Consider the following 12,625-nt stretch of genomic DNA (forward strand, 5'->3'; position numbering starts at 1 on the left):
CGCGCCTATGTACCATTTTCAAAGTTCATTTAGCAATACACCGGACAGTTTCCCGAGGACCAATCTTGTTTTAATATACTCCAATGATCATAAACGTTGATATAAAAGTAAATTCAAACAATTCTAGGTCCGACACGATGTCCAACTATCACTTTGATTTTGGCCTATCAATACGCGTAAATTGCCATTATCAGCCGCGCCTATGTACCATTTTCAAAGTTCATTTAGTAATACCCCGGACAGTTTGCCGAGGACCAATCTGGTTTTAATATACTCCAATGATCATAAACATTGATATAAAAGTAAATTCAAACAATTCTAGGTCCGACACGATGTCCAACTATCACTTTGAATTAGGCCTCTCAATACGCGTAAATTGCGATTATCAGCCGCGCCTATGTACCATTTTCAAAGTTCATTTAGCAATACCCCGGACAGTTTCCCGAGGACCAATCTGGTTTTCAAATACTCCAATGATCATAAACGTTGATATAAAAGTAAATTCAAACAATTTTAGGTCCGACACGATGTCCAACTATCACTTTGAATTAGGCCTCTCAATACGCGTAAATTGCCATTATCAGCCGCGCCTATGTACCATTTTCAAAGTTCATTTAGCAATACCCCGGACAGTTTCCCGAGGACTAATCTGGTTTTCAAATACTCCAATGATCATAAACGTTGATATAAAAGTAAATTCAAACAATTTTAGGTCCGACACGATGTCCAACTATCACTTTGAATTAGGCCTCTCAATACGCGTAAATTGCCATTATCAGCCGCGCCTATGTACCATTTTCAAAGTTAATTTAGCAATACCCCGGACAGTTTCCCGAGGACCAATCTGGTTTTAATATACTCCAATTATCATAAACGTTGATATAAAAGTAAATTCAAACAATTCTAGGTCCGACACGATGTCCAACTATCACTTTGAATTAGGCCTCTCAATACGCGTAAATTGCGATTATCAGCCGCGCCTATTTACCATTTTCAAAGTTCATTTAGCAATACCCCGGACAGTTTCCCGAGGACCAACCTGGTTTTCAAATACTCCAATGATCATAAACGTTGATATAAAAGTAAATTCAAAATATTTTAGGTCCGACACGATGTCCAACTATCACTTTGAATTAGGCCTCTCAATACGCGTAAATTGCCATTATCAGCCGCGCCTATGTACCATTTTCAAAGTTCATTTAGCAATACCCCGGACAGTTTCCCGAGGACCAATCTGGTTTTCATATACTCCAATGATCATAAACGTTGATATAAAAGTAAATTCAAACAATTCTAGGTCCGACACGATGTCCAACTATCACTTTGAATATGTCCTATCAATACGCGTAAATTGCGATTATCAGCCGCGCGGTCACTCATCGCCAAGAACGACACAAGCTAGACGCAGTAGACTCGTCAATGGTCACTGGGTTGGAACAAAACATTTGAGGTCATAGGTGAACGAACATATTCAGTCATTAATCCGGATATCACAACGACTAACAGAGAAAATAGTCGCATAAACCAAGGGTTACTTCCTAAAGATAATAAAAGTGAAGTAACATCGTCATATCATATCTTGGAAAGGGCAATCGAATATCGCAAGCATTATTTCAGCTATGGTTCATCGCACACTAATTCAACAGAATTTGTGTTTGGTTATTTTGCTCCCGCCATAACTAGCTCTCTCTGCCGCAGTATTCATGTCATTGAAAAATGTTGTTGTCTATCGTGTTGGCTGAGGGAGGATAAAAGTATCGCGCTCTTGGGAATTCGTTGGAATCGGAAATTCATGCAGAAAGCAGGTAGGTTGTATATTTTTTAAATTGAGATTTTTCAAGAAAATATCTTAACATTGATAGGCAGTATCGAAAGTTTGGATTCCTATCTAGTTCTTGTCGTTTTCGCCTAACAGGTATACCGTATTGTTGCATTGTTCACCATGAAAGTGCGGGTCAGTTGCTCGCTAACTTGAGGAATAGCAAAAAGTTGCGTAATTAGATTACTAAAAATTCAGGAACAGTTTTGAATTTTGCCCAGGTAATCCATTGGACAAGCATCGAAAGAGAAGTTTTCGGACATTAACTGACATGCAAGACTGCCGTCAATCCATATCTGCATGCTGCATCCTGCAAAGAAGAGCATATAAAGTCTGCCAAGTGAAGAGAACCTTGAACAAAGAAAGTTAACATTTACACCCATTTCTTCGCCACTTTGAATGGAACATTCACAGTTTCACACCAGTCAGTACTGGTACCTAATGACAGTGCACAAACACAGGGAAACTCCTGCTCATGATATAACTACTGTGACAGCGATTGTTTTGCAAGTGTCTCTTTCTTCAGTCAGTGCCAGAAACGAGTGTTATAGCGTCCAGTGACGATGCTTCGTCATCTGTTACGAATTTTGAAACCATTGCAATGTCAAATATTGATCCGGCACTGAGCAATGATCTCAAAAAATGTGCTGACAACAACATTGAGCCTCGTCAACCTATTTTACAACGCTACAACCCAAAGAAATATGGCGATGGAAAAGAAACAGAAGATTCCAATCCAACTCTTCAAAACTCATCCCTGGTTACCTTGTAATGAAAATGACAAGACTATGGAACACTGTCAATGCCTGAAATTCAACAAATCGAAGGATAGATTCAAGTATTCACAATGGAAAATGACTCATAAATTGGTTAATCATGCAAAGTCCAAGACTCGTCTTTCAGCGATGGAAAAATGCGGACTGCACTGCTAAAAGTGCATTTTCAAGATAAAAAAGACTAAAAACATATCTCAGGTCGACTATGGGTCAGACACGGCTTATCAATAAGGCGGGATTTTACCTTTAATGAGAAATAACAAATACTGTCAATATTGAGCACATCATTGAAGTAGGCCGATTTGGTGTGCATCATGGCAGAGACAAATACTTATTTTGAAATGGTAATACTGCCCATAAATATCCGAGCCTAGATTAATTTCGGATTTCGTTTCAGTGATGGGATATATTTGCTTTCACTTGATTGCAGTTTGTCCTAAATATGTGTAAAGTACATCCCAGTGCGTCATCTACACTATTAAGTGCTTTATTTATACTTTTGTGGCTCACTGTCTATTTCGACGAAAAAAAATTTCGCATCCTTAAAAGTTTTTCCTCCCATACACCTATGCAAACATGTATAGTACAGGCATTTTCTATTCTCATGATTATGAGTATAATGAGCTATTATTTGATGTGAACTGACCTTGAATCAATGTCCAAGTTTTTGCTGATTTAGAGAATCTAATTCTAATCGAATTCGAAATAAACTGTGTAGCCATAATTCTAATTCTAATATAATTTGGAAACACAGAAAATTTTCTAGCTGTCCAAGTCTGCTCAATATAGTTCAGGGGTGGATAATTAATTTTATCGGCGGGTCAAATGTGAAGCAGAAAATACGTTAGACCAGTGCTTTTCAACCTGTGTGACGGTTCGCACTAGTGCGAATGAAAAAAATTTCAGTGCGAATGACGAGCGTGGTGCGAATGGTGCGAATAAAAAATCCGGATGAGTGCGAACGGCAAGCGTGGTGCGAATAGTGCGAATGAAAAATCCGGATGAGTGCGAATGAAAATTGTCCATGTTTCTCACATTTTCCGACGTGGAATAATTCAAATAAACACGATATAAGTACAGTGAGCCCGTAAATTTTGTCGTTTGGAAGCAATTCTAAAAACTTGTTGGTAGCTAGGCTTTTCTAGTTCACAAGTGAGGAACGTTCCCGATGCGTGTATAATGCAAAGTTTGAGATAATATTTCCGCACGAGAGGATTACATCACTGCATGGAAAAGAGAAGGAGTTGAAACGGTATCAGTTGCTCACTTGCTCGGAAACATCCACCGTGTATGGATATTGTAAACGGGCCTTGTATGAGTGTAGTAGGTAATAATAGCTGATGCCAGTGTTGACATTTGGCATATTTGAATGCAAAATATTGGAATTTTGGCCCGCATTCATGTTGGTTAACAGCAAAATTTAGCGTTTCTTCAACTATAACAATTAGCACATTAGATCTATAACAAGTGTTGTTTACTCGTGTACCTAACCAAGGATTAGAGGCCAGAGAGACCAGTGCCAAGGCCTGTTTGTAATGCAAACTCCACAATTTAGGCTTAGACACGCTTTCCTGTTCTTGGACTGATGATCTCAGGCCAAGTCTAGATCGTAAAGGCATAGGCCTATATATAACATATTGGTGATTCCACTAAGCTTGCCGATCCATGGGAAAAGTTTGCCTATAGTTCGTGTTCGTACCGCCTTTGTACTACAAACTTTGTAATACTCCGAACTCTACCGGTTTAGCTTGAGCAGATGAGCAGTGAGCACCCTCTGCAGAGCAAAATCAAATCCACCAAGCCGTATAAATCTTACGATATTTCTTATGCAGCCTAATTTAAGCTTAATTAGACTGTTGAACCTTATTAGTCTTTATGTATAAGGATATTTGGGAAAGTAGAGATAATTTGGCATTATTTCAGTCAGTTTTCCAATATTGTACGATTGACCTAAGAGCCATCCCGCCGTTGACTACCCGGGCCGATATAACTGTGTGTTAGTCATGAATCTTATGTGAGTGATAATTATTCAAGATGGTGAAAGTGTTGGCCTTGACAACACAAGGATCCCGAACGTTGTTATTGAAAGATATGTTGATTTGTGTACTGCATAGAAGTGAATAAAGCCTAAGCTTATCTATAAACAACAGTCATCAATTACTCGGATTATGTGGGTTTGTATAGCAATGCATTCCTGATTTTAACGCCCAGCGTACCATCCAATCGTCTAACATAGGGGCGGCAACTTCTCCAGTCGGCGGGCCGGATATAGGAAAATTAAGTACTTGGCGGGCCGGATTGCTGAATCGATACAATATTCGCCCATTTATCCTCATATACAAGAAATAAATCGTATTTAATTAATGTATTTTAACGACAGTAATGTCACTTCAAAGTCATTTCTCGCCGATAAGTGACTAAGACAATGTGGATTTGAGAACAGCATTGTCATACAGCCGCCGCCATGTCTGCTTCTCTCTGATCAATGATCATTTAACACACGGTGCAATCCTTAATCAAGATTTCAAGGCATTCGTTAAGCCCGGTACCCCAAATTAACCAATATATTAATTCATTGGGTTTGAGTACATCGTTAATGCCAATATTGCAAGTCTCGCTTCGACGAACGCACGCAGCGCACACACGTATATAATAACATACAGTCACTAATACTTATTGACGTTAAGCAAGTATAAGTGGGGAATTTCGGCAGACTTGGGCCGCGGGCCACATTATCATATAAAACGAGAAACTGTCCGAGGGCCGGATCCGGCCCGCGGGCCGTATGTTGCCCGCCCCTGGTCTAACATTAGGGTTGCCATATTTTGGAATCGGGAAAGGACGACACCATTTCAAAATTTTCTAACACAGAATATCAGTGGAAAATCCTGAAAAAGTGGTAAATTTTTACCACTTCGTAGTCGGTTGACTAAAATAACAAAAAGAAACTGTCAGCTTTCGCTCAGCTCCCGAAATACCCACCGGAGCTGATTTACGGCATCTCAGTCGAATTTTGCTATAAATTTGACCAAAAGTCCTAAAAAAGAGGACAAAATCTCAAAAAGGAGGACATTTAGGCGTCATCGGAAGACTTTTTCAAAAACCCGAAAAAGGAGGACAAATCCTCCTAAAGGAGGACGTATGGTAACCCTATCTAACATACCTTAGTACGCGAAGCATCTTTTCGAATGTTGTCAGAAAAATGAACCAAAGGTGCTAGTCGCAACATTGATTCTACGATTCAAGTGCAGTTTCACTATTTTGTGCGTTCTAAATGCAAACACATTCACATCGCGATGACGTAACATGTGGATTGAGTGGCAAAGTGATATGGTTGCGAGTGAATATTGTTCTTTGGTTCGCCCTTTAAGCTTCCAAGGAAATCACTGCACGATACCCCCGGAAATGCAACGAACTTCTTGAGAACAACGGGAGTGCGATATCTGTGATTTTTCTACTGCAGTGATTTTAGTGCTTGATTAGTCAATAATACGATACGCTGAATGCAAAATAATGAAGCTCTGTACCTCCAAGAAGCTCTTCGCATACAAAAGTGATAAGTTTCTTCATTTTCTTTTCGTTTACTAAATTTCGGCTGACTGGTGCGAATGAAATTATTTTTCAAAAAAAAGTGCGAATGGAGCTCAAAAAGGTTGAAAAGCACTGCGTTAGACTATATTCTGTGGCGTGCGGTTTAATTTCTAAATTGAAAGCAGTGTATTACATAGTGGTTTTGGTTGGTTAAATAACCTTGCTGATTTGCTAGCTCTGCTAACAGGTCCGCTTTATTTATTTCACTCCATGACTTTTCTCATAATGTCGACTCTAATTATATTCCTTATACGGAGACCTGCTCCAAGCTCATAAACTAAAAACACCGGGTCACGGCTGACTTCAGTAAACAATTATTTAGTGCTCCAAATTTTGTTGCAATGCCGGTCTTCAGCCGCACCTTTCATTGGGTGACATAACATCGTTTTTGAGAGAGTATTGCCTTTAATCACTGATTGCATTACTTTACGAATTACAATTTAGAAAAATATGACATAACAGTTTAAAGCACATACTTTTTAATTCCTATATTGTAACAATATCAACAAAGATTTTAACTTGAATATAAAAACAGTGACTTGTAACCAATGTTCCCTCTAATTTTTGACGAGTTTGCACACACTCACTAACTCACAGCGCAGACCCCTGAACAGCAGTGCGTAACGACTAGAATAAAAGGTCATCACTTCGGAATTTTGTGCGCAACTTAGATTTTCTGTGCGCAGAGACCGCGTCAGCACTGCGCATTTGCGCACGTGCGCAGCTTAGAAGGAAAATTGCTTGTAACTTTAATTCCTGCGGTATGCTTTGCTATATTGGCATTATTTTGAATCTGGATTATACGACGTACGTAGGTTACGTAATCACGGTACATACGTAAACTAGACTTCAAAGTAAATGCATTTCCGGTTCAGTTTATAAGCCCTACTGCCTTCTGCCGATAGTTTTAGAGACCAAGCATTAACGTTATCAAATAGATTTTATGGTCTAAATTCCGAGGAACTTTTCGCGGGCCGCACAATGACAAGGTCTGGGTTAGTTGGTTAGAAAACTCATTGTTTCATTGTTATTCAGCAATAAGTAACCAACTAACCAATCAATCAATGAAACAATGAGTTTCATAACCAACCAATCAATCAAAGCTGATAGTTCCGTTCAAGTCAAGTCATTTCATTCATTGAGTTTTGTATCCACCCATTCAATCAATCAACGAGGTCTATTGAGCGCAGATTTTGATCGCCTGTAAAACGAGAATGAAGTTTCAGGTGGTGAATGCGTCACATCGCGGCTTAGCAAGGTAAATTTGCTTTCATTTTATTTCATTCCGTGATTGTGTCTGTCCTGAAATTTCTACGAAGTTGTGTCTGACCTAAAGGGTATGGAGCAGGGTTGGGCAAACTACGGCCCGCAATACCGTTCTGTGCGGCCCGCGAGAGTCAAAAGAAACTTATTAAAAATATTGATAATATGAGAACTAAAAATCGAATTAATGCAGGGAATTGATTAAACTTTTTCGTAATATATTTCACCATGATAATTCTAAGGCAGTGGTTCTCAAAACTGGTGGCGTGCAAGCATAGGCGCTGAACTCTAATTTTCCCTAGGTATGCGGGATCGATGACGTCACAGAGGGTTGACGTCACAGTGCGTCATAATTGACAAATGAGCGTTCAATATCACCTGTCACTTATGTATGGTGACCAAATTACGATAGTATTAAGCAGGCGCGCAGCCGGCCGCTTGCTGAATTGATTGAATTCATTTCAAATTTACGAAGGTAGCATCAGCTTATTATGGTCAAGTGCATGCACCAATTTCGATAATACATCGATCGGATCAGCATCCTTGTGTAATGGACTCGCAAGTAATTCTCGACACTACGACGACACATCACGCTACTATAGGATTATCAGCGAGTCCGAATATGCATGCAGTCAACTAGCGAGCTCGCAATCTCCCGCAACATATTCGCCAACACGAGCGCCGACAATCAGGAGATTTCAATCACTCGCCTCGAGAACAAACGAATACGCATTTGTGGCGACGGTCGACGGCTATTCTCACAAATGGAAAGTCTGTGCGTGCTGGACTCCATTCATTAGTCACTCTGATTTCAGGGGAGTCAGAAGATTCGATATCAAGAGCCTGCAAGACAATTTTCTGATCGTACTGTTTTAGTATTAGCGTTAATCAAAATCAATTACGCCGCTGTCTGTTCACGATCAGTATGAATTTTAATCAATTGCGTTCATGTTCAATGTCTGAGCCAGTCTGACATCACAATCTCAGAAAACGCGATAGTTCCGGCCGGCGCATCAGATATCATATTCCGACACAGCAGGAGATGACAATCGCCACATTTCGCCCATAGAAATTGACATCTTTAGTAACTCAAACCTTGAGACACGTCTTCTGATGGTTATGTTTAAGTATTAGCGGAAATCAAGTAGCCTACGCATGTACGGCGTACGCACGCGTCGAACATGCTTGCGGATATTCGATGTCATTCAGTTTCGCGATGTCAATCTTTAATCACAATAGAGAGCCAAAGCATTCTAGGCACGTGACGCGATCGTTAGGCTAGTAATGATATATTTCGTAACAGGCCTATTGCACACACAATTGTGTAGGCCAACGATGGTATCGTGTGCAGGCCAGCGACGGTATAGTGCTCACTGGGCCTATTCAAGACGCGATTCTCCTAGCCAGCGGAACGAGGCTTGATGGAGGCGCGATAAATCAGGCCAGCGACGATTGCAGAGCGCACGGCAATCAATAAGCCCATTTACATGGCCGTTTGGGTCAGCTTCGAAGCTGACTCGTCAATCCGACTCTCTCGTTTTTGAAAAAGAGAAAAAGGCAGACGGCTTCAATCCGTCTTGAGCTCAATCCGTTCCGCAGAGTCGCTTGGAGACGACTTGAACAGTACCGGTACTTGAAAACGAATCCGGACTGCAGCAACATACCAACATTTTATGTTCATATTTCACGAAACCGGCACGTATTTCAACTGGGTTAAAATGAAAGCTCTATCAGTACATGTTACTGCTTTTATAATATGCACGTGGTCTTATTTGTTCAGCGTCACGACTTATGAAGCGAGTACAGCCAACAATATAACTTGCACAACTCACTATAAGAAAGAATATATACACGGTGTATTTGGTCATTCTAGAATTGTGTTGACGTATTTCTGGATATATCAACTGCCGTAGCATGTCCCCGAGCTGAATCCCAAAGTGCTGTGTATCACTCGAGCTGCGATAAACATGACCATGTAAACTCGATTACTTTGGCAAGCCGTCTCGTGACGTCACTCCAAGACGACTTGACCATGTAAATGGGCTTAATGACTTCGGAATCATCTCAGCGCGAGATCGCGTTGCGTTACATTGTGCACAAACTGTTCTCGCTAATTGGAAACACGCTTCTCGTTAATTGGCCGTGGCCGCGCACAACACTGATAAAATTCGACTTACGGAATTGCAACTGCCGCATACCCAACAAAATTCCTAGGTATGCGCGGCATACCTAGCATACCGGAGTTCAGCGCCTATGCGTGCAAGCATGTGAAGGGGGCGCGAAGCTGATCTCGATGGAAATTTTTTCTGCCGCTTCGCGCCATTTACATCCAATTCATATTAGTTGCTCTGTATTTAGTCTGAATTTCATATTCAAAAATCGCTCATCCACAGTCGTAACCTCCATTGCCATCAAACTATCCGGTTGGTTTGGTAGCATCCTGGCTGCCTTTTGTGATATGACGATAAGGGGGGCGCGAAATCTTTCACCATCATAAGAGGTGGGCGTGTCTTTAAAAGTTTGAGAACCACTGTTCTAAGGTAAATACTTCCTATATTATTTTTTATGTTTAATTTCGGACGCAACAACCAGATATCAAGGCCCACGCAATTTGTAAGGTTTCAACTGCTAAACATCACAAAAATCCTAATCGAGATTGACATAAATCGGATCACGAGTTTGATTTCAGATTGGCTGCCCCAGTTCTAATTATTTCAGTGACGTGCTTATAAAAAACGATTCGTGCGTGTCGTAGGTAGATTCGTTCTCTATATACGTAGAAGTGTAGTAGAAGTGTGTTTGAAGCTAACATGGTTATAATGCTGCCAGCATTGTGTATCTTGGAACTAAACCCAAAGTGGAATTCGTAAATCTATGAACAGATCGCTGCTCACAGATTTAAATTTCAATACTGCTGTTCTAAGAATCGGGACAACCGACTTTCATCTCTATAGTTTTGACAAATTGGTTATTGAGGTCGGCCAGCCTAGGAAATCTTGCCACTATTTCAGATGCGTGTACGATATCATTAAAGCAATGTTTTTTTTTGTTTTAAATAAGCATTTATATTATCTCCATGTCCTCACCATAATCAAATACCAATATGCGTTTTGGTTTATAATCACAATTTTATATAGTGCGGCCCGCAAATGGATTGAGATGTTGAATGCGGCGCGCGAGCTGAAAAGTTTGCCCACCCCTGGTATAGAGTGCTGAATGATTGAATCAAGACAAATCTTCGCCCTGTTCCGTCACAATTTAAGAATCAGTCCACGGTGCAGCTGTTCATGAGTCACTCACATTCATTATATTGCTTATTGTAGGAATAAAACCAATGTAATTTAAAGTTATATCGTGATTACTGATAGTTTTTGCACAATTCAATATATATATGCCAAATTTGCGAACATGTTAAGAAACCAGTGTGACAGACCAGAACAGCATTTTTATAGTAAAATATCGAGCGTGCTACTATCGCATGCACTCGGCGAAGTGGCTGTGACTAGAACCAGAACCTTACACCCAGGGGTTTGCGAACTACGGTCCTTGACAACATTTAGTGCGGTCCGCCAAGGAATCCAGAAACGTGATAAAAATATTGATAAATATTTTATTGTTGCCGCAACAGTCCGTCCTCAAGGTCAACCTATTTTGAAACGTTTCGGTTGTCAAACATCCAAGAAATTCAGAACGGAAATGACTTAGTTCGGATCACAATAGTGATTTCAGATTAGAACTCCAACTTCCACTGCTGTAATTGAAAAAAAGACGATTCATGAGTGTGTTGTAGATTCGTCCTTCATGCGCAGTTAGGTGGAAATCATCCATTACTTCGGTCTCAACTCATTCATAATAATATGTCCAAATCAATGCAAAAAGCGAAAAAAATTGTTGCTGCAATTTGAAACACCATTTGATTACGACCATCCTAATTACAGGCACAATTTATCAAATTATGAGGGCTAAATAAATCAACCGAAGTAATCAAATGTTTGAGACGACAAGCTAAACACGGTAGGCCTAACGTATTTCACGGTGAAATGTTGGTTATGACGCTGTCAGTATTGTGCGTTCTAAAGTTGCCAAATCAGCATATATCTATGAGCCAGTGTGGAATCAAAAGTCACTATCTTCGAGTCACGAGTCATCGCGAGTCATTGCAAATCTACTTCATAATATTTTGTGATCTACTTACTTACTTTTCGCTATTTTCAGTTTGCCTAGTAGAAATAGTTTAATCCTCAAATCAGGAAGATAGCCTGAGGAATTTCGGGACTGTTTTGACGGAGTATCAACATTTAATTTTCATAAAAGTTGATTAAAGCCCAGAATTTTCGTCGCGCACAGTGGATATGGATTGACCAATATAATTTCATGAAAGTATTGGTAAATATAATTTAGGTAGCGGGTTGCATCGTTCCGTACTCACTGCATTGTCGCCCATATGAAATATTTCATCACAATATATATAGCCCATCACAATGTTTGAAACTGATGTTTCGCAATCTAGCATTTCCTTAGCATACCGTAATCCAGCAGTCCATGGCGTGTCCTAATCGGAAATAGTGGAATCTGACTTTATGAAACTTTAGACCTATTTTAGCATACCACCTTTGAAACTTTCTAGACTAAAGATATGAAATACATTTTCTGCTTTTAAAAGTTGTCTTTATATTTTGCTTTCAATTCCCATTATCAGACATTGAGTTCTAATTGGTTTCAGTTATTTTGTTTGGAGAACATACATGTTGAAGTATAAAAGCAAGTGTAGTAATGCCTTCAATTTCAGGAAATAAAGCTACACAACATGGCATTTTTACGATCCACCATATCTTTTATTATCGTTTACTAATCGCGCAAAGTGTGTACGTACACTGTATCCGATACAACTACTCCGTATTGTTCTTCGATTAAACTACAGGCCTTATAATATGGGTGAGGGGGCCATGCCATGATATTTTCTAAAACGGGCTGTTTGAGTAAACAGAGGACTAGTATCGCATTTCCACATCAATACTGTCATTTTCATTCCATGATGCGGACGAATGCTTATGTTGTTGAAATTTGGATACCTCCTAGGATGCATCAATACGAATCAAGCTCTGCACCTTTCGCATAGCTCAATTTGCAGCTTTTGACAATCCATGCGAATTAATTACGATCATTTTCACAACTA

The 12,625-nt window shown here is 39.9% G+C and overlaps 1 long non-coding RNA gene across 1 annotated transcript; it reads left to right on the plus strand.

Moving 5' to 3' along the window:
- The first annotated feature begins 1,376 nt into the window (after positions 1 to 1,376).
- On the plus strand, positions 1,377 to 3,353 carry LOC145439825 (uncharacterized). Its single transcript, XR_013915363.1, has 2 exons — positions 1,377 to 1,805; positions 2,041 to 3,353. It is a non-coding gene; the product is annotated as an uncharacterized LOC145439825 (long non-coding RNA).
- Positions 3,354 to 12,625: the final 9,272 nt, after the last annotated feature.

Source organism: Botryllus schlosseri, chromosome 5, assembly GCF_051294905.1.
Source record: "Botryllus schlosseri isolate E-star chromosome 5, Bs_hap1, whole genome shotgun sequence".
Classification (NCBI taxonomy): domain Eukaryota; kingdom Metazoa; phylum Chordata; class Ascidiacea; order Stolidobranchia; family Styelidae; genus Botryllus; species Botryllus schlosseri.